The sequence below is a fragment of the Etheostoma spectabile genome, unplaced genomic scaffold (genome assembly GCF_008692095.1).
Source record: "Etheostoma spectabile isolate EspeVRDwgs_2016 unplaced genomic scaffold, UIUC_Espe_1.0 scaffold00001694, whole genome shotgun sequence".
Taxonomy (NCBI): domain Eukaryota; kingdom Metazoa; phylum Chordata; class Actinopteri; order Perciformes; family Percidae; genus Etheostoma; species Etheostoma spectabile.
Window position 1 is genome coordinate 6,415 of NW_022602792.1, and position 20,780 is coordinate 27,194.

At 40.8% G+C, this 20,780-nt stretch overlaps 5 non-coding genes across 5 annotated transcripts; 3 read left to right on the top strand and 2 right to left on the bottom strand.

Moving 5' to 3' along the window:
- Positions 1 to 12,218: 12,218 nt before the first annotated feature.
- trnal-uag (transfer RNA leucine (anticodon UAG)) lies at positions 12,219 to 12,300 on the bottom strand. Its single transcript has one exon. It is a non-coding gene; the product is annotated as a tRNA-Leu (tRNA).
- A 6,023-nt stretch (positions 12,301 to 18,323) lies between these two features.
- On the bottom strand, positions 18,324 to 18,395 carry trnac-gca (transfer RNA cysteine (anticodon GCA)). Its single transcript has one exon. It is a non-coding gene; the product is annotated as a tRNA-Cys (tRNA).
- Positions 18,396 to 19,562: 1,167 nt separating this feature from the next.
- Positions 19,563 to 19,635, top strand: trnav-uac (transfer RNA valine (anticodon UAC)). Its single transcript has one exon. It is a non-coding gene; the product is annotated as a tRNA-Val (tRNA).
- A 239-nt stretch (positions 19,636 to 19,874) lies between these two features.
- On the top strand, positions 19,875 to 19,947 carry trnav-uac (transfer RNA valine (anticodon UAC)). The gene has a single exon. It is a non-coding gene; the product is annotated as a tRNA-Val (tRNA).
- Positions 19,948 to 20,129: 182 nt separating this feature from the next.
- On the top strand, positions 20,130 to 20,203 carry trnav-uac (transfer RNA valine (anticodon UAC)). The gene has a single exon. It is a non-coding gene; the product is annotated as a tRNA-Val (tRNA).
- Positions 20,204 to 20,780: the final 577 nt, after the last annotated feature.

Sequence of the window (20,780 nt, forward strand, 5' to 3'; positions counted from 1 at the left end):
AGACTCCATGTAAATAATCACTACTTTAGCGTGTATAGAGCAGCATCTCCACCAGACTACATGTAAATAATCACTACTTTTAGCATATATAAAGCAGCATATAGTTACATTTATTTCAGCTTGAATGTGTGATACACCCTTAAGGGATAACATAATAACCAGCGTAGCGTTTAGTACGAATTTCAAATTTTATTGGTGAGCAGTATTAACGCAGTGGGGAACAAAGAAAGCGGAACCAATGTGCGGGTATCTGTACACGGTGCACAGGTGACGGACACTTCCCTCCTCTTTGGAGACGAGGATGGCGGTTTGTTTTCTCACTCTCTGATGCCGTAATTCTGCTTTCCAGGTTGGTACTCGGTAAAAATGACAACAGACGGTTTCCTTCTGCCGTGTGTCATGGAGTTTATGATGTGTAAAGGCGAGCTAAAGAGCCGCGTTTGGAACCGCGGGAAACGGGTTTCGTAAACAATAGAGCTCGCGGCTAGCTAACAGGTGTGTACTGCGCAGACTCCAACTGAGCTGGAAGACGTAGATGTGACGTGAGCAACCTGTCTGAAAGCTGTAAGTCTTCTGGTAGCTGTGCAAGAGAAATCTCAATCATTCCAATCAGTAAAGACGGAGAGGTAGGTATATGTTAGGAGATAACATAGGCACAGGCTAATTAATGCTAACTAACATGCTAGTTAACATTAACATAGACACAGGCTAATTACTGCTCACTAACATGCTAGTTAACATTAACATAGACACAGGCTAATTACTGCTAACTAACATGCTAGTTAACATAGACACAGGCTAATTACGTCTAACTAACATGCTAGTTAACATTAACATAGACATAGACTAATTACTGCTAACTAACATGATAGTTAACATTAACATAGGCACAGGCTAAATACTGCTAACTAACATGCTAGTTAACATTAACATAGGCACAGGCTAATTACTGCTAACTAACATGCTAGTTAGCATAGGGTTGTGTGTGTGTGATTCTGGTTGCTGGTGCTTCCATTCCCTGGTAATGAGTTATTTCGTGGTTTTTAACGTATCCTGACAGGATTGTTAATGTTAAAATGTTGTTTAACTCTTAAAGGGGAGTTCCTCCTAAAAGTTCTACAGAGTATTAGAAAGGAATGTATTATAAGTTGAACTATTATCCCCAGGTGTATGATGGTTCATGTTTTGACTCTGAAGTCGTTTGAATATTTATTTCCAGCCAAAGAGGGTTTATGATTTCCATGATGACATTAGTATAATGGAGGAGTTTTGGGGGTAGAAAGTAGAGAGATATATTATTATTGAAACGGTACAGTAAGGTTCATATTTATTTTGGTTAGGACGAGACTATATCTGGGAATTTGAGTGTGGAAGATTTTGCCCACTGAAAAATGGGGAGTAAAGAAAATAGTGTCACGGTTCTTAAATTGAAGTGAAACATGTTTCCACGAGGGGAATGTTGTTGAGGACTGTTTTATTCTTTTGTGTTTCGGAGAATTTGTAATAAACAGACAGAGGTTTGGAGACGAGGACGGCGGTTCGTTCTCTCACTCACTGACTCCGTGATTCTGCTTTCCAGGGTTTTGCCTATGACAGTGAAGTAGTGAACCCCAATCAAGAAAAATCATTTGTTACCCCGGTTACTCGATTGTAAACTGATAACAAATGTAACTCATCAGCTGCATTGTCTCCATTCAAACATAACATTTAAATATAGTAAAACATGGTCAGCTAGCATTCACTCACACCTCCCATTAGTTCTTCTAACCCTTGTAACATTATTTCCCCCCCCCCAACCCAAACAACCCCACCTCCCTCTTGGGTCTAGCAAAGGCGCCCTCAGCAGACGTCAAGCTGGCGACCGGAGCAGGAATGAAGGAGGAGGAGGAGGAGCAGCCTGCAGCAGTGAAAGAGGAAGAGGAGGAGTATGTGGTGGAGAAGGTTCTGGACCGCAGAGTGGTGAAGGGAAGAGTAGAGTTTCTGCTGAAATGGAAGGGGTTCTCAGAGTAAGTATGAGTCTAGAATATTAATGATTGGTGATTTTGGTCCATATGCACACACATGCACACATACTTTCAACATAATTTTTGACATTCTCAAAGTTGAAGGTTTGGTATTTTGACACTAAGGTGCAGACCCGCAAATAACCTTACAACATGGCAACAGATAAAAGGAATAATCCAAATTAGCAGCTAGAGTGAGAATGTATTTCCTAAAAAACAAAGTGTGAGGAGATGTTCTTCTGTCTGCACTCACCTTTCCAGTGAGGAGAACACATGGGAGCCACAAGACAACCTGGACCTGGACCTTATCACCCAGTACATGCAGAGACACGAGGAGGAGGAGGAGGAGGAGGAGGGGAGCAAGAGGAAGAAGAAGGAGGTGAGTGAAGGAAAGAGGGTTCTCCAGACTGAAGAGACCAGCAATCTAATCTCAATATTAATGAATGCACACAGACGCTTTCACAAAGAGAGTGAGAGAGACACACACACACATAGAGAGAGAGCGAGAGAGAGAGAGATTATTGCTAAATAATAGGGCTGTAATCTCCCAGTTGACTAGTCGATTTATTGGTCGATACGTTCTGGCTCGACCAAAATTCTGATTGGTCGATTTTTTTGCCGTGTTAATTCATCAGGTGGAAGCATAGACCGTTACGTCTATGGGTGGAAAGCACTTATTGCTAATGGGGGTGTTTTCAGAGCTCCCCTGTTGCACAGGTAACAGTCTATCTTCAGAACACCCCCCTTGTTTTCACTATGTTAGATTAGCCCAACCCACTGGGGACAGATTGAAGAAAGAACTAGAAAGCCTTGTTTTTATGGTGTGATGAATATTTATTTAATTGTGAGTGTTTAATTTCCAGTCAGTCCTCCTCTACCATGTCGAAGACATCGGCAGTGTTGCAGCATTTTACAAAAATTTAATATACTGCAAATAGCCTACAAGGACAAGTACAGTTAATTAATCTTGCATCTTTCTGCCCGTCCGCACTGCACCCCCCCCCCCCCCCCGCCAGTCGATTTTAGTCAAAATTTTCACGACTTCAGTTGATCAAGATTTTCTTTGGTTGATTACAGCCCTAGAAGTTAGTTGCATTCAAGAACTTCTGCTGTGTTTGTCACCGTGGCGGCCGCGATAGCAGAGTTACCATCAGAAACACTGGTACAAATACAGGTTTGCCTCTCATGCTTAACAATATACAGCTGTGTTAATAACAATTAAAGTTGTGGACAAATGTCTGAAGCGTGACACTGGCGCTGTCGCCGCTCTGTCTCTGTAGCTGGGAGCCTTGGGAGCGTGGCTGCACGGAGAATAAGAGGAGAGAGAGTAAGACGAGAGAGCCAAACAGAGGCACGGCTTTGCAGAAGAAATGGGTCATGTAACGTAAAATTAAACCATGTCGATATAAACAACATTGCTTCGCTTGTGAAGAGGCAGCAGATGCGACCTAGAGAAAAAATATTACTCACGCCGTAGAGATCTGTGAGCTGACAGACAATAACTAGCACCGACTAGCAATGGTCACTGCTGTTCTCTGAATAACACAGACAGGACAAAATGGTGCGTTTACTGGTAAACCCTTGAGATCGACATATAACCGACTGTTAACTGTTGAGTTTCCCCCCCGTAACTCTGTCTTCTGTGACTGTCTCCATCTAGAAACTAAGCTGCGCCGTGCAGACAACTCTGACTGGCTCATGATCAGACAGTGGTTTACGGAGCGGTAGATGGGCTTTTGCCGAAAATCCCAGAGCTAAATTTAATCGTGGGAAGCCAAAATCGTGATCGTGATTAAAATTTTATTACTTGTTCAGCCCTACGTTGCACCTCAAACTTGCCCAAAACCTTTCGACCCCACTGTATTCCCTTAAAGAAGCGACCAGGCCTGCCTTGTTGTACCATCAAAACGTCTTTCTGAACTTTACATTTTCACACAGGAACATTTGGAGATGTTCTGCTAAATGAAGTGTGGTTGGTCCAGACTACTGTGCATGTAGCTTGTAGCTCCAGTTAATGACTTTTGGGCCTTACATTTTAGTAGTTCTTTCAGTTTGAATGCAGGAGATACTTGACACTCTGGAGTCCTATGGATTGGTCCCCTCATCAGCCCTTGCATTTTCTCCAATCAAACAGAAGATTTTAATCTTGTAAAACATGGTCAACTAGTATTCACTCAAACCTCCCATTAGTTCTTCTAACCCTTGTATCATTATCTCTGCATGCCCCCCCCCCCCCCCCCCCCCCCCCCCCATGGGTCTACTAAAGGCACCTTCAGCAGATGGCAAGCTGGCAACCAGAGCAGGAAAGAAGGGCAAGGAGGAGGAGGTGGAAGAGGAGTATGTGGTGGAGAAGGTTTTGGACCGCAGAGTGGTGAAGGGAAGAGTAGAGTTTCTGCTGAAATGGAAGGGGTTCTCAGAGTAAGTATGAGTCTATAATATTAATACTTGGTGTTCTTGGTCCTGAGATATATAATTTACTTACATATTGCACATAAGTGTCAGCATGGTATCATGCCCTCAAAGTTGAAGGTTTGGTATTTTGACACTACGTTGCAGACCCACAAATAACCTTACAAGATGGCAATAGAAAAAAGGAATAATAGGAATGATAATTAGAATGAGAATGGATTGTCTGAAAACAAAGTGTGAGGAGATGTTCTTCTGTCTGCACTCACCTTTCCAGTGAGGAGAACACATGGGAGCCACAAGACAACCTGGACCTAGACCTTATCACCGAGTACATGCAGAAACGCAAGGAGACAGAGGAGAAGAAGAAGAAGGAGGGCAAGAGGAAAGGTGTCAGGGAGGTGGAGGTGAGTGAAGGAAAGAGGTTACTCCAGACTGAAGAGTCCCAGAAATCTAATCTCAATATTAATGAATGCACACAGAGGGTTTAACAAATGTCTTTTAGGATTTGTATATTATACCGGAATTCCTCAAAGAAAAGCCGGTAGTCAATTAAACTGCGGCCCTCTGATAGTGGTCGGGGGTCAACACGGATAAATAAAGGCCGGGAAAAATCGGAGTGGATAATCTCCTCGGTGCCTTTCATATAATGTGCAGTTAAGTTTATCATAATATACATTTCTACCAAGTTAACTTAACACATTCAACAATATATTCACACTTTGTTTTTCTGGCTTATGGTTCTCATGTAAAGTATTATTTTTGTGATCAAATTTTTATTTTTGATCTACTTAAGAAACAAAAAGTGCCAACCAATCCCCTGAGTCTGAGAGGTTGATGACCCCTACAGAGACTAGATCAAGTTCAACTGGGAGACAAACACTCCCACAAAGAAAAGTTTCCAGCACTACCAATCCCAGACCATCCCCGGTTGTTACCGCCTGGCTCAAGGCCACCAACAAAAAGGCCACGCAGATATATGAATCCAAACTTCATTAACACACACACACACACACACACACACACACACACACACACGCACAACACAACCATGGTAATGCAGCAGTGGAACTTAGACACAGACATGCTGTGAACGATGCTTCTGGTTTAACTTAGCTCGCTCCACCACGGCGCCTAACCGTATGTTCACACTGCCACCGACTTGAGCGTCTAAAGTTACCAGAAGTCATTCATTTTCAATGGACGCCGGCTTCTCTCAGCTGCAAGGAGCGGCAAATCTGTCGGCGTCGCGTTTTGAGCGTGTTGAGCGTCAATCAGTAAGTTGAAATTTTCAACTTTATGGTAATGAGCTATGACGCGGTTCAGCGGCAAGTAGCGGCTAACGCCAGCCGCCAATCGTAATTGATCCTGGAGAAACATACGATGTAAACTTTCGTTCCTACCAAAACATTAATTCTGAGGACAAGCTCATAATCGCCGTTGCTGGGTTACCTTTCGTTTATAATATAACGTTTGTACATAGGGACCAGTTAACGTTACCTGCTGGTCACATCCGCTCACAGTGAAGTCCTGCACGGGTTCCCAGGTTAGTCCAGCGGCTGCTCGCTCTGCCTGCATGCCGCTATGGCTCAGCGGCTAACGAGCGAGCTAACTGCTAACAGACTCCGTTGCGACCAATTAACAATACAACTTCTGTCATTATGTAATGTATAAAGGTTTCTAGTGTCAGTGTATTGGCCGTGGCTGTGTGTGCTTCTCCCGGTCGAACAGAGAACATCAGAGCGGCCAAAGCGTCAGAAAGATTCCCGTCCTTTTTTGACAACCTTGGCGGGGCGGCTAGAGCTTTTTTGCCGCTCAAGTTGGTGGCGGTGTGTACGTACGGTCACTAACTCACTCACTCTGTCTGTTGATATACAAACGCAGATCAATGGACATGCATGTATTTTTTGGGGGGGTGTATGAGGACACCACCCTTTCCACCAATCATTACACCTTTGTATGCAAAGCCTTTACATACAGTTGGGTTCAGAATAACAGCAGTGTTTTTAAAGAAGTAAATAGTGCTCAAAATCCTTAGAATAGCTTTTAATTCCATAATACCAATGCATTGGGAACACTGGCCATTCATTTCCAAATCAAAACATGACCAACATGGATCAAGTTTGTGTTCTACCTTTACAGGAAGTGAAGAAAAAGGAATATTAGCAGTATTTGCATTTTTCTTTACAAACTCAAATGTTTACTGTATAAACTGAAAAATGTGTCAGGGTTTGTATCCCTGCACTAATATTTAGTTGCATAACCAATATTTCTGAGAACTGCTTCATATCTGTGTTGCATGGAGTCACCTGTGAACAAGTATTCCAGCCCAGGACCATTGAACTACATCCCATAATTCCTCCACATTACTAGGTTTGGCCTCAGAAACAGCATTTATGATGTCACCCTACAAGTGTTCTCCGGGATTGAGGTCCGGAGGTTGGGCCGGCCGCTCCATAACATCCATCTGGTTCATCTGGAACCAAGACTTTGCTCCTTCCTGGTGTGTTTGGGTCCTTGTCTTGTTGAAAGACCCGTTTCAAAAGCATTTCTTCTTCAGCAAAAGGCAACGTGACCTCTTCAAGTATTCTGATGTATTGGAACTGATCCATGATCCCTGGTGTGTGATAAACAAGCTCAACACCACAGTATGAGAAACATCCCATAACCACCATGTATTAGTCTTCACAGTGGACTGGGGCTTGATTTCAGTGCAGGGGGGTCGGAGGACAAACTGTCTGTGGCTCCTAGACCCAAAAAGAACAGTTTCCCTCTCATCAGTCCCCAGAATGTTGCTCCATTTCTCCGTTGGCCAGTCAATGTGTCCTTTGGTTGTTTCCCACATCGGTCAGGCGTTGGATGCCATTTCAAGGAATTTGAAATGATTTTGGCAGAGCGGCTTATGATCTGAGCTTATAATCTTCTGCACTTCTTTATTTGTTTTCCCCTCTCATATCAACTTTTTAATCAAAGTCCTCTGTTCCTTAGAGCAATGTCTGGAACGAGCCATTTTGCTGAGTATTTCAGTGTGAAATGCACTATGACCAGCAGGCACAACATGTTCTTCCTTCCTTCCATCCTTAAATATTTATATATACAGTATATATATATTAATATAGGCCATAACTGACACCTGTTTCTTCACAGCTCACTAATTGAACACAACACTGCTATTATTTTCAACATGCTCCTTTCAATTACAAATTCAATTCCACAGAATGAGCAGCATGCACGTCATGACTGTTGGTTTTCTAGGACTCTACAACACTTACTAGTAAATTATTTGCCATGTAGAAATATCACTTTTACCAAAAATATGATTTATGAGTTTAGTGATGCTATTATTTTAAACACAACTGTACATCAAAGCTATTTTTTAAACATCTATGACCACGACATATGCGCCTGTGTTTTTCAGAGGCGTCAGTGATGCTCAGCAGTTTTATTCCAGAGCACAGCAGAAAGCTCTGCTGAGCTTCAGAAATGCTTGAGGAAATGGAGCTTGTGTGGACAATACCACATTACACTACCATATTACTTACTTACACAATACTGCTGCCATACAAGTTTGATTAAGCAAAAATGACAACCCAAAACAGTAGGTCAAAGGTCAACTGGTGCCCCTCATTGCTAATGCCTATCAGGAACAATGGTTCCAATTTACTTTACTGGAGAAGAGCTTTTCCAGCAACATGAAGACAACACGGTAACCCCTACAGATACCACTGAAAGCTTAAAATCTTTTACAACTTTCCCGACATTAAAAATCCTGAATGATCCCCCATTTGTTACTAAACATCTGGCTAAAGGCTGGCAACAAAATGGAGACCACACATAAATTGATCAAAAGTAGTTTATTTATCACAAACTAACCAACACTGGATGTTACATTTACCATAATGCAACTCCATAATAGTGATGTTGGCAGATAATTAAGAAAGGTAATGCGTCAGTCAAACAATGTTCCATAGACATGCTCTAAATGTTGTTTCTAGTTTAAGATAGAGCTCTACAGCATGGCACCTCACTAACTCACTCTCTTGGTTTTTCTCTGTTGATAGAAACGGAGAGGAAGAGGAGTCAGACGTCACCGCTGTCAGCACTGTGACAAATCCTTCTCAACATCTGGATATTTAAAGATTCATCAGAGAGTTCACACTGGAGAGAAGCCGTACAGCTGTGATCAATGTGGGGAAACCTTTTCTCGTAGTAGTTACCTTATAATACATCAACGCATTCACACCGGAGAGAAGCCGTACAGCTGTGATGAATGTGGGGCAGCTTTCACAGTACAGATTACTCTAAAAAGACATCAACAAATTCACACTGGAGAGAAACCATACTGGTGTGAACAATGTAAAGAAACATTTTCTCAGAGTGGTCACCTTAAAGCTCACCAGCGCATTCACACTGGAGAGAAGCCGTACAGCTGTGAACAATGTGGGGAAACCTTTTCTCGTAGTAGTTACCTTAAAAAACACCAGCGCATTCACACTGGGGAGAAGCCGTACAGCTGTGAACAATGTGGGAAAACGTTTTCTGATTGTGGTAACCTTAAAAAACACCAGCGCATTCACACTGGAGAGAAGCCGTACAGCTGTGAACAATGTGGGGAAACTTTTTCTCATAGTGGTAGCCTTAAAACTCACCAGCGCATTCACACCGGAGAGAAGCCGTACCGGTGTGAGCAATGTGGGAAAACCTTTTCTCAGAGTTGTCACCTTAAAACTCACCAGCGCATTCACACTGGAGAGAAGCCGTACTGGTGTGAACAATGTGGGAAAACGTTTTCTCGGAGTGATCACCTTAAAACTCACCAGCGCGTTCACACTGCCTCGTTGTGAACATGTTTCAGAGCCAAGCTGTTTCCTCCTCCTCATGCCCTGATAGCTGTGTTGTTATATTCTGATCTTCTCTCCACATTGAAGGCTGACCAGCAGTAACTTTATCTTCTGATCAAAATGTATGTTATTGTGGATCAGCTGGACTATGTTCTGCCTGTCCTCAGAACCCTTTGCGATTTAGGCACCAATATCGTTGCCTGAACCCATCCTTTTAAAAGTACATTTTTAAATGTATATTTAAAAAAAAAAGAGCACAAAAAGACAGTCAGCAACATTTATGAACGGCTTGTTTATTGCTATATGGTCCAAATTAAATAAAAAAATGTAATATTTTTGCAGTAAATTGCTGCTTTATGACAAAAACAACTAGTAGATGGAAAAAGGCAGCGCTGGTGTTTCAGTACCACCGAAGTCCCCGTTACTATTTGGTCCAATAGATACCCGGTGTTAAGTTTTCGGTACACAACCTTAACCACAATGTACCCACTGAGGGAAGGAGAAGGCCCAAAGAAGAAACATTAAGACGTTTAAAGATGTTTTGGTTGGAATACGTAGACATGTTTGGAACTTTTTTTTTGTAAAAACCTTCTTCTCATCTCTAGAAAAATACAACTTTTTTTTCGTTGACAGGAAGTTATTGTAATTTTCATTTTAGGAATACATTTTTGTCACCCTTATATATTTCTAAACTCTCAAAAGTTGGCAAAAACTATAATCTTTGAGCATTGTGAGTTTATATAGTGAATAAGCGCAAATTCAATATTTGTTTAAATTGGTCCTCTCATCATTACAGCATACTAGAAGTTGGCCATTTTTAATTGTGCGCTCTCAAGTTATTGTCGTTTTATAGTTTATCATCATGTTTTTCTACTTTGTGGAATTTCATTTAATAATCTTTGTTTGACATTTCTTATTTTCTGTGACTGAATGTGGTTTTAAATCTGTTGAGGTCTGTTCAGGATGAAAGTAAAGATCCTGATGTCATACAAAATCTGAAAATAGAAAGCAAACAGCTGATTTATTCATCTGACTTGTAAAAGAAAATCTGATTGAATTGTTTTAAATGTTTTGCAATGTGGAACAATTAAATACAAAATAAAAGAAATTAAACAAGGCCTCGTGCTGATTACTTGTGACTTGATTTGGCGGATTCATCCTTCCTACCGTTTCTGTTTAACTCCTTAATAAGAGAACGTTTCCATCCACTAAAAGTGCTGAAAGACTCAGATTATTATTCTAACAGTGTGAGAACATTATGGGATTGATCCCTACAGAAATAAAGGTTTTAGTTAAAGAGTAAGATCCTTTTAGTTTAATATGAAACAGCCCCAACATCACCAAACCCACCAAACTCCATGATGTATATGATCACTATCTAAAACCAAAGACATTTTATTAACTATGGCATATAAAGAATAGTCTTTTTTTCCATGTACACTTTACTTTTACTTGAGTGAAGAAGTTAAATCAGTACTTCTACCAGAGTATTTTTTAACATAAATAACTCTACTTCAGTACTTTTGGCATCTCTGGATGGTTTCCGTCTTTGCGATAATACCACTCTTGAAGAAAGCAAGTTGTCTTGTCAGCAGGATTCAAACCTGCACGGGGAGACTTCAACAGATTTCTAGTCCATCACCTTAACCACTCGGCCACGACAACCTGTAAAGCAAAGCTATGCCTGTTTGCACAAATGTTCGTAAACTTTTCAATTGGTTAGTAGTAGTAAGAAAGCAAAATTGAGCAAATTGCAAATCGTAGTGCCTGTGGATCCACGTGGAGGTAGCTTGATTGATTGATATGCTCCCTTATTTGTACCAAAAAAGAGATCTATCATTTTATCAAATTGGGTAAATAGGTAACAAGTTTAACCTAGGTAACAGGTGTAACCTAGCTAACAGGTGTAACCTAGCTAACAGGAGAAGAACATAAACAAGCTAACTTTTAAATGTACCAGAATTATAGACCAATACAACAACAGGCTTAAATGAACTGTTAACATAAATATATGACTTACAGTGCTCAAAGATGCACATGATCTCAGCTGATTATCCTCCGGACAGCTAGTTTCTTTTTCTTTTCTCTCACTATTTTCTCTGTGTACCGTGCGCGCACGCTCGTAGTGTGAAGCATGTGTCCGCAGTAATCTCCGACATAGTAGTCAGTTTGTATTCTTAAATACCAAGTCTCTTGCTGTTCCTTGATTAGTTGGCCACCCCTGCTCTGCATCGCTCCAGGTAAGTAGAAAGCAATCTGTTATGCACCTTTGCATTGCACTAAAATGTCAATATTTGGACCTGAATCCAACAATAACATTACTTGACACTCATATACATTTTCAGTTAAAAAATGTTGGTCAGGGGTTTAGTTACTGTTTGAAAAAGGAAAATAATTGCTAGATGAATTATGATATAATTGCAGATGAAGTATTTATGACCCATCAAAGACGACAAAAGGATACATCAGTTGTCAGGGGTCTGATTTAAAGGAAATGACACTCTTTAAAAGTGTTGGGGTTCTAGCGTTAAACTAATAGTAGTTTTAGATGTTAAAATGTGCGCACAAGAAAGCTGAGGGATTACTGAGGGGAAATGGAGAATGACTAGGTTAACTGAAGATTTTAAATATTGTGAAAATTAACAGAACATATGAACACGTTAAACATATACGGGCATATAACATATACCTGCAGTCTCAGTCTTTGGATGGTATTGGTAGCGTATGCGCCCCGTCATAGTTACCGACAATTTTGTTGATGAATGAGTATTTCACATTGAACACTTAAGATTGGGTGTTCATTTAAAAACGGAATTGCCAGTAAAGATAAAAACAACAGATTCAGCAAGGAGTCGTTGCCACTAATGACTTTAGTCACTTCACCAAGCTTTGTCATAAGAGTATAATGTAACTAATACAAATTCAAGTCAACATATGGTTTGTCTTCCACCTATGTAACATCATCAAATGGCAGTGGTGGGATTTGAACCCACGCCTCCAGAGAGACTGGAGCCTAAATCCAGCGCCTTAGACCACTCGGCCACACTACCTGCAAGTATGAGCTCTCCACATCGTGATAAACACAGGGACCGTAACTAACGGTATATTTGTCAATGTCATTGGAATAAAACTTTCGCAAGGAAAAAGCCAATACTTTATTGGAAAATGTTGTCACTCTTTGTCATTTTTCTCTGGCATTGTTGATTTTAGAATATTGTAACCAGCATTAAGTGAGGAGGTTTAGGTCTGTGTGAATATGGGCTGAGCATTTACCTGGACTGAATTTATGAACATCTTCTTTTGCATATTCACTGTAAAGAGCCATTAATCCTCCACTATTGTTCCAGAGACAATAGGATATACAGTTTTAGATTGCTAGGTAACTGTCCAAGACCAAAGACTTCTTTGAAATACCTCAAGTGTTCAAAACAGTTTGTCAAAATGGGAAAGGTCATGTTTTTGATTACAAATTCCAGCACAGTGGTTCATTTACCATTCAAAAACAAAAGTACAATCATGAAACACATACTACTTAGACAGAATGAACCTGGTCAGGTGGCAATGAAAGAATTCCAGAGACGTGGACCCTCTGGCACAGCCATACTTGGTCAGGACAACACCCCCCTTCTTGATAGTGCCCTTCTTGATGTCCTCCATGCGCACCTGGTCCAGCAGTGGCACCACCATGAGGTCCCTTCCGTTTGCCCCTCCCAGTTGCTCGTAACAGAGAGAGGTCTCCTGCATCCCACTCAAATATGCAGGCAGAGAGACGGCTCATGAACGTGGGACCAGACGTGAGATTTTTTTCGCAGCCCACGCTCACGTTCAAATTGATAAATGCCGTACTCTGCGTAGGAACCGGCGTACCCCCGTCCTACGCCTGTTTTAGGTCGTATGCACATTTCATAAATAAGGGCCCTTGTGAGCACAATAAAGATTTCTTAAAGAAAGGTTTGTACTTTATAGTTCTAGTTTTTTTCCAGTTCTTCCAGTCACACTTGGCACTATTTCACATGGTTTGTCTGTAGTTCTCTATTCTGTCAGGGCTTAACTCTGTCTCCCACACCTATTTTTTTTTTGTTTCTTGTTATGTCTCGGGAAGAAGTATTGTGCTTTTAGGTCAACCATCCATCTGTACATCAGAATCAAAAACACTTTATTGATCCTTGAAGGTAGCCTCTGGAAAAAATGTTCTCCTTCGAGCCAGATTTGAACCACCTACCTAAGGATTTCAGTTCTATACCTCTACAGTCCTCCGCTTTACCAACTGAGCTATCGAAGGGAGCTACCATATACGCACTTCTCATTCTGTGAATGTGAATGTGATAACACGGGGCCCCCTGGATCTGACACTCTTTAGGGGATGTAGCTCAGTGGTAGCGTGCATGCTTCACAGGTTTTTATGGTTGATCGTATGAAATTCTTTCATATTGGAACTAGTTTTGCTTGAACACTGTGACAACACATATCCTGTACTGGATATGGAGGCACTGACTATTTGTCTAATCTTCTGGATTTTGTCTATGAAGAAGGAGGCAAAGTCCTTGCAGGCCTTGTTAGATAACAGTTCAGATGCTACTGGTACTGGAGGGTTTGTTAACCTATCGACAGTAGCAAACAAAGCACATGAATTATTATTGTTTCCAGAGATAATATCAGAGAAGACCTCCTTGCCTTCGTTAGTTCCAAATTATAAATGCAAAGTCTCTCTTAAGCAGAAAATGCGTTTGGATTGGTAGGAAAATGGAGATGGGCGTTGCCAAGAGGAGGCGCCTTTTTGATTGACAAGAAATGGATATGAAGTCTCTCAGGATTGGCAAAAAATGGAAGGGAGCTTTGAGTTTGATTGGTGAGAAAAGAAGATGAGAAAGTGGACAAATATGTTCTGGGTCATGACAAAGCATCTAGGGTTGATCTTAGCCTTTGTGTGAATACATAGGTCTCCACATACATTGTTTTCATTAAGATTGACAACCAAATTGTTAGTATTTCCGAAACTTTCCCAACCATTGCAACTGTTTTCATAGCCTCGTTGGTTCAGTAGACAGCGCGTCAGTCTCATAATCTGAAGGTCGTGAGTTCAGCCCTCACACGGGGAAGGTGTTTTAAAATAAAAAAAACACAACTGATGCTGAAAATACATTGACAGGTGATTGAACACTGGCACATAGCACATACATGGAAGTTGTGATTCTACTGTTATTTCTGAGATCAACAATCTCAGGAAGGCTTTTTACAATCAATTGGGAAAAATGGGAATGCATACTCTTAATAAGTAGACTTCCAGAGTATTTGCATAACAAAGGCACAAGCATGGGCGTTGTGATAGGATGGTGTCGTTCATCATTGTTTCTGAGATCAACAATAACTTCAGAAGTTTTGAATTCAACCATCACACAGGGCAGCTGCTTTAAAGACAAAAAAACACAACTGATGCTGAAAATACAGTGACAGGTGGTTGAACAATAGCACAAACATGTGAATAGAAATTGTGGGTCTATGGTTATTTCAGAGATTTGCAGTGAGCATTGTATTGTCCAGCAGAAAGACAACAGGTGTGTTTCTTTTCGTCTATGATTTATATCGTAGCAGTGCAAGCATTTATCCTGGGTTTGAGTTCCAGCCACAGCAGTTGCATTTAAAGGTTTTGAAGCCATATACAACATTACCATTACAAGTTTTAACCAGGTTTCCTCTTTTATTCAGTGATAATTCAATTTTCAGTCAGCACAACAAGCACTTTAAATGTACATGTTTTACACTTTCTATTTTACTGTATTTATGTACTTGTACTGTAGTGTAGTATATTTATTGTATTATGCTCCAGTGTTTATGGGTGTTACGGCAGGTATGAGCACAGTTTCTATTTTTATGGATGAAGTAAATTTGAGATGCTGTTAAGTTTACTCTTCAGCAGGTGGAGACATTAAGTAGTAAGTGCATACTCTTAATAAGTAGACTTCCAGAGTATTTGCATAACAAAGGCACAAACATGGGCGTTGTGATAGGATGGTGTCGTTCATCATTGTTTCTGAGATCAACAATAACTTCAGAAGTTTCGAATCACAACAAGAGTTATCTCAAGACACTTTACAGATAGAGCAGGTCTAGACCACACTCCAGATTCCACAAGGACCCAACAGTTCCAGTTTTTTCCTCCAGAGCAAGCAACGGTGCGACAGTGGCGAGGAAAAACTTCCTTTTAGGCAGAAACCTCGGTCAGACCCAGGCTCTTGGGAGGTGGTGTCTGACGACCGGTTGGGATTAGAATGAAGAGTTTGTTTGTAGTAGTTCTTTGTAGCATAGCAGGGCACTGTGGGCGTTACAAGGCACAGCAGGACGTAGCTGGGCACCGCAGAGCGTAGCAGGATGTAACATGGCATCGCAGGACATGTAGCGGGACCATGGACAGCTGCTACCAAAATTTTTGGCGCATCCCTGATCCGAGGAAATCATTGTTCATCATTGTTTCTGAGATCAACAATAACTTCAGAAGTTTTGAATTCAATGGCTACCTAGGCATCTAGGGTCAGTCTTAGCCTTTGTGTGAGTACATAGGTCTCCAAAAACATTGTTTTTATTAAGATTAAAGAGCAAATTGTTACTATTTCTGAAATTTTTCCAACCATTGCAACTACCTTCATAGCCTCGTTGGCGCAGTAGGCACTGCGTCAGTCTCATAATCTGAAGGTTGTGAGTTCAGCCCTCACACGGGGCAGCTGCTTAAAAGACAAAGAAACACAACTGATGCTGAAAATACAGTGACAGGTGGTTGAACAATAGCACAAGCATGTGAATGGAAATTGTGGGTCTATAGTTATTTCAGATATTTGCAGTGAGAGTTGTATTGTCCAGCAGAAAGACAACAGGTGTGTTTCCTTTCGTCTATGATTTATATTGTAGCAGTGCAAGCATTTATCCCAGGTTTGAGTTCCAGCCACAGCAGTTGCATTTAAAGGTTTTGAAGCCATATACAACATTACCATTACATGTTTTACCCAGGTTTCTTCTTTTATTCAGTGATAATTCAATTTTCAGTCAGCACAACAAGCACTTTAAATGTACATGTTTTACACTTTCTATTTTACTGTATTTATGTACTTGTACTGTAGTGTAGTATATTTATTGTATTATGCTCCAGTGTTTATGGGTGTTACGGCAGGTATGAGCACAGTTTCTATTTTTATGGATGAAGTAAATTTGAGATGCTGTTAAGTTTACTCTTCAGCAGGTGGAGACATTAAGTAGTAAGTGCATACTCTTAATAAGTAGACTTCCAGAGTATTTGCATAACAAAGGCACAAACATGGGCGTTGTGATAGGATGGTGTCGTTCATCATTGTTTCTGAGATCAACAATAACTTCAGAAGTTTCGAATCACAACAAGAGTTATCTCAAGACACTTTACAGATAGAGCAGGTCTAGACCACACTCCAGATTCCACAAGGACCCAACAGTTCCAGTTTTTTCCTCCAGAGCAAGCAACGGTGCGACAGTGGCGAGGAAAAACTTCCTTTTAGGCAGAAACCTCGGTCAGACCCAGGCTCTTGGGAGGTGGTGTCTGACGACCGGTTGGGATTAGAATGAAGAGTTTGTTTGTAGTAGTTCTTTGTAGCATAGCAGGGCACTGTGGGCGTTACAAGGCACAGCAGGACGTAGCTGGGCACCGCAGAGCGTAGCAGGATGTAACATGGCATCGCAGGACATGTAGCGGGACCATGGACAGCTGCTACCAAAATTTTTGGCGCATCCCTGATCCGAGGAAATCATTGTTCATCATTGTTTCTGAGATCAACAATAACTTCAGAAGTTTTGAATTCAATGGCTACCTAGGCATCTAGGGTCAGTCTTAGCCTTTGTGTGAGTACATAGGTCTCCAAAACATTGTTTTTATTAAGATTAAAGAGCAAATTGTTACTATTTCTGAAATTTTTCCAACCATTGCAACTACCTTCATAGCCTCGTTGGCACAGTAGGCACTGCGTCAGTCTCATAATCTGAAGGTTGTGAGTTCAGCCCTCACACGGGGCAGCTGCTTAAAGACAAAGAAACACAACTGATGCTGAAAATACAGTGACAGGTGGTTGAACAATAGCACAAGCATGTGAATGGAAATTGTGGGTCTATAGTTATTTCAGATATTTGCAGTGAGAGTTGTATTGTCCAGCAGAAAGACAACAGGTGTGTTTCCTTTCGTCTATGATTTATATTGTAGCAGTGCAAGCATTTATCCTGGGTTTGAGTTCCAGCCACTGCAGTTGCATTTAAAGGTTTTGAAGCCATATACAACATTACCATTACAAGTTTTAACCAGGTTTCTTCTTTTATTCAGTGATAATTCAATTTTCAGTCAGCACAACAAGCACTTTAAATGTACATGTTTTACACTTTCTATTTTACTGTATTTATGTACTTGGACTGTAGTGTAGTATATTTATTGTATTATGCTCCAGTGTTTATGGGTGTTACGGCAGGTATGAGCACAGTTTCTATTTTTATGGATGAAGTAAATTTGAGATGCTGTTAAGTTTACTCTTCAGCAGGTGGAGACATTAAGTACTGGCCTTTTTCAATAAAGTATTGACTTTTTCCTTGCAAAAGTTTGTTTCCAATGACATTAACAATCATACCATTAGTTACGGTCCGTGTGTGTGTCACGATTTGGTGTGATGGTGTGCGCAGGTAGTGTGGTTGAGTGGTCTCAAATCTTCTTCAAATCCCACCACTCCCTTTTGCAAATGTTACTTAGTAGAGAGAGAGAGAGAGAGAGAGAGAGAGAGAGAGAGAGAGAGAGAGAGAGAGAAAATGGAATGAAAAGAGGACCAGTGGTAATTATGGCAGCAGTAAAGGTAATAGAACTATTACTAATAATAGTAGCAGTAGTAGTGCAGGGCGTCCAGCAGGACCACGGCAGCAGTTGCATCCACTACTCAGGTGCCTCCACAATCTAAGGAAGTCTGAGAGGGGAGAAAGCACAAGGGCTTCTGGAAAGAAATAACATTAGTTACATGCATGCTTTTTTCAAGTATCAACAACAACAATCATAAAAATGATAGCCTGCACACATCCTTGCAGGGGGTATCCAGAATTGAACTGGGGACCTCTTGGTCTGCAGTCAAATGCTCTACCACTGAGCTATACCCCCACACACCCTATGTGGAATATGATTATGGTGCAGCAAAACAATGGCTGGGCCGCCACCATGTGGTTACCTTCACAGTCTGAGAAAGTATCCAAATCTCATCTACTGTATGAAAGGGAGTTACAGTTTTTTACAATTGCTATGACAGATTTTTCAATACTTTTAACAAATTTCCAAAATTATTAACACAGTTAGCACTCCATCCGCATGTGTAAGCTATACTATTACAGTTTTTTACAATTCCTATGACAGATGTTTCCTAAACTCTTAACACACCAACACACACAAAACACACAACTGGCAAAACAGTTAATTTCATGCTCAAAATCACACATTGTAAACTAAACTCTAAAACTAATTTTCAAAATACAATAATACACTAACACAACACACTATGTCTAACAAAACACTGTAAACATGTTTCAAAATCAAATAATTATTCCAAACAGTCAATCATAACACAATGACAAAAAAAAACTCTATCATCAGCTGACATTACAAAAACTTCATTATTTTAGATGTGTCAGGTATGCCCTTATACAATAGACTATATTGTATTGATTATAGATTGTGTTTTGCACATGCATTTTCAATTCAATTTTATTTATAGTATCAATTCATAACAAGAGTTATCTCGAGACCCTTTACAGATAGTGTAGGTCTAGACCACACTCCAGAATTTACAAGGACCCAACAGTTCTAGTAGTTTCCTCCAGAGCAAGCAACAGTGCAACAGTGGCGAGGAAAAACTTCCTTTTAGGCAGAAACCTGGGACAGACCCAGGCTCTTGGTAGGCGGTGTCTGACGGGCCGGTTGGGGTTAATGAAGAGTGGAAATAACAAAAAGTAGAAAAAGTAGTAGTTTGTAGCAGTTCTTTGTAGTAGTTCATGGCATAGCAGGACACTGTGGGCATTACAAGGCACAGCAGGAGAATTATTTGAAAAATCTCATAAAGTCGTTGCTACTAAGAGCTCTGGGAATACTCGGCTCAGTAGAGCTGTGACCATCCGTCAGCCAGGCTACAGTGCTGAAAAGAAACCTCACTTCACTTCGTTCACCATTGCATTGTTTTCACTTTTCAGAACCGGAGCTACAGTACAGCTAACTCTACAGTCTATGGTTCAGATCACATTTATATTCAGATCATGTAAAGAAAAAGAATGTCGAAGAGGTTCTATAGTGTAGTAGTTATCACGTCTGCTTTACACGCAGAAGGTCCTGGGTTCAATCCCCAGTGGAGCCAAATTTAAGGTTTAAAGTAAGAACTATGTCCTGTTACCGTCTTGCTGGTGTCCCTTGAAAAGTCTTAAAAAAGGGAGTGATTGACACTCGACAATCAAAAAAAACCTGCTTCAAAGACATATCGTCTATCTGAAAGATTTCTTCAGTGCTTTTGCATTGGTTTCACTTCTTAGAACCTGACCTCCATCCATTTTATTTACAGTTTGGTTCTGATTATGTTAAAGATGACAGTATTACACAGGTTCCATAGTGTAGTAGTTATCACGTCTGCTTTACACGCAGAAGGTCCTGGGTTCAATCCCCAGTGGAACCAGACTTATGCTTTAAAGTAAGAACTATGTATTTGGTACCACCTGGCAATTGTCATTTGAAAAGTCTTTAGAAAGAATTGAATGCAAATAATGAAATATAAGCCCATGTCTTTTCAGAACCTCACCTCCAGCCATTATTTTTAATGTATTGTTACCATTATGTTAATGATGACAGGACGTCAGAGGTTCCATAGTGTAGTAGCTATCACTATCTGCTTTACATGCAGAAGGTCCTGGGTTCAATCCCCAGTGGAATCAGACTTATGGTTTGAAGGACTGACACTCTGAAAGAATGTCTCTCGTTGTCGGCAATTTTAACCCTAACCTGCGCGGGGAGACCCCAATAGATTTCTAGTCCATCGCCTTAACCACTCTGCCACAACAACCTGAAGAGAACAGCTATACCTGTTTGGACAAATGTTCATAAACTTTTCAATTGGTTAGTAGTAGTTACCAGACACGGGCAAAGTGCAAATTGTAGTGCACTGCCTGTCTCTATGGATCCTCGTGAAGGCAGCTTGATTGATTGATATGTTCCCTTATTTGTACCTTAACAGAGATCTAATATTTTATCAAATCGGGTTGGGCAAGTAACCTTTCTAGTTACTTCTTGACAAATAAACTGCAATGGTTGGGAAACAAACCCAGGTCAATTGCGGGGGAGGTAGCTATGCTGCCCACTATACCATCATCACTGGGCAATACAATGTTGACTGCAAATCTTGCAACACATCTGGGCACTGAGACTGATTTTTGCATTAAGTACCATACATGCAAGGATGCACAACACTGTGCTATACAAATTTGTTCAAATCCGTCTCAGTTGCTGAGTAAA